At 37.2% G+C, this 2,557-nt stretch overlaps 1 pseudogene; it reads left to right on the forward strand.

The window, feature by feature from the left end:
* Positions 1–861: 861 nt before the first annotated feature.
* LOC113833568 lies at positions 862–1,016 on the forward strand (annotated as a pseudogene).
* Positions 1,017–2,557: the final 1,541 nt, after the last annotated feature.

Raw genomic sequence — 2,557 nt, forward strand, 5'->3', positions numbered from 1 at the left:
CAGGAGAATCAGAAGTTCAAGGTCATCTTTAGGTATGTATTGAGTTCAAGGCTGTCTGAGATATAGAAGACTCTGTCTCAAAAGAGAAACTCAAAGAACCACAGTTGAAAGTACCACCAATAGACTTGACCAAGCAGAAGAATGCTAGGAAAGGAGGACAAGGTTGATAGAATGCTGTATTTTCATGCCAATAAGGACAAAAAGTATACAAGCATGATTATAATGTCCAAGAACTTTGGAAAACAGTGACAAGTCCAAATCTAAGAATCCATGGATAGAATAGGAGACTGAGACAAAAAATCTATCAGTGTGGAGATAGGTTCAATAAAATCATAGTAGCAAATCCCCCAATTCTAGAGAAAGAAATAGACATTCAAACATAAGTGGCATTTAGAAGCTCAAATAGATATGCCCAGAGAAGAAACTCTCCATGACATATAGTCAAGATGTCAAAATGTAGAGCAAAGAAATATTATGTAAGGGAAAATGCCAACTCAACCACAAGGCAGAAGCATCAGAAAAATGTCAGATTCCTTGTCACCAACCCCAGAACCAAAAATGCACAGAATAAAAATTTCAAGCCCTGAATGTATCTAGCAAGGATGTCTTTGAAAACTGATATAGAAATAAGGAAATTTGAAGACAAGAAAATCTAAGACAATTCATGATCAACAAATCAGAACTGCTTAAAAAGCTACTCAGAACTGGGAAGTGGCGGCATATGCCTTTAATCCCAGCACTTGGAAAGCAGAGGCAGGCAGATCTCAATGAGTTCGAAGCCAGCCTGGTCCAGGACAACACAGAGAAACCCTCTCAAATAAAATCTCAATTATGAGAGCATGGGTAAGACTAAGTTACATGATACTTACCTGGCAGGGGAGATAATATGATCACAAAAGCAGCTTTCCTAGAGTGAGGCCTAGTCATTGGATTCTGGATCCTGACAATTTCCCACAATGTGGGAAACTCAACTGCATAATTTGTGGTATGAGGGGCCAATTACATTCTTTCTCCTGATATTGGTGGTCTGAAGAATTGATTATTCTTGAGCTTAAAAAAAAGAATATATCTCATGAAGGAGCTGATAACAAAGGAAAGTTATGAAGGAACCCAGCACAGTAAGTCAGCAAACCACTGATTGGAATAGAGGAGAACACAGGGAACAGACAGCAATCTACAAAGCCAAGAAAAACTGGACAAGTCACAAGAATTAGAATACTTCTGTCAATAATCACTTTAAGTGTTAATGAACTTGACTCACCACCAAAGAGACACAGACTGAATGATTGCAGTAAAAAGTGAAAAAGTAGATCCAAACATCTGTCATCATGAAAAAACACATCTTCCTGGTAAATAGACCCAAAGACCAGAAATGAAAGAACAGAAGAACCTATAATCAAATATAACCAGGGGAAAGGTTGGTGAAGCTGTTCTAATGTCTGACAGAGTAGAGTTCAAGGGAAAACAGAAGAGATGAGAAAGAACTCTGCATATTACTAAAGATAACAGTTCACCAAGGACATACTTCAGTTAGAAACATACACACACCAGATGCTGTGGTTTCCAAATTCACAAAACAAACACTAATAGGCTGAAAGGTCAGATAGGTCCCGACATGATAGTAGTGGTTGATAGCAGTAACCACTGTCACCTCTACATGGTAATCCAAAATAAAATTGATAAGAAACTTCAGAGTTAAATGTCTCTAAAGAGCAAGTGGACTTAATAGAGAGCTGTACAACATTTCCTCCAACAGAAACAGAACATGCATCCATCTTAACATCACATGGAGCCTTCTCTGAAAGAAACCACATCCTAGACCACAAATCAAGTCTTATCAGGTACAAAGAATCAAAGTAAGGTCTTGTGTCTTAATAGATAACAGTGCAATAAAACTAAGAAGTTAAAACAAGAAAAACTATAGAATCTACACAGATATATTGAAACTGAGCAAAATACTCATGAAATGACCAGTAGGACATTGAAGAAGTCAGGGAGGAAATGAAATAATTCCTAGGATGCCATAACAATTACAGAAAAACATACCAGAACATTTGAGAAATAGCTCAGGAAGTTCTAAGAAAGCCTGTATCTATTAAAGATAGGGGCTTGCTCAGCAGTCCAGAACACATACTACTCTTCTAGAGGACCAAATTCTATACCCAGCACCCATGTCAAGTGACTCACAACTGCCTATAACTCCAACTCCAGGGGATTTGATCCCCTTGCCTGGTATCAGGATGCATACACCACACACACACACACACACACACACACACACACACACACACACACACCCCTCACACACATACCATGGATACCAATAATAATAATGATAATAATAAATCTTAAAAATAATTATTTGCAATAAATAACCTTATCATGAATCTCAAGGATTTAGAAAACTATGACATTGCAAAAACCAAAGCAATACATAACAAGAAATCATAAAGATAAAAAGAACAGTAAATGAAACTGAAGAATAAACAGAATTGATTGAACACAGGGTTGGTTCTTAAACAAACAAACAAAAGTAAGATTGATGAACCTGTAGTGC

This window comes from Cricetulus griseus, chromosome 2 (assembly GCF_003668045.3).
Source record: "Cricetulus griseus strain 17A/GY chromosome 2, alternate assembly CriGri-PICRH-1.0, whole genome shotgun sequence".
NCBI lineage: Eukaryota > Metazoa > Chordata > Mammalia > Rodentia > Cricetidae > Cricetulus > Cricetulus griseus.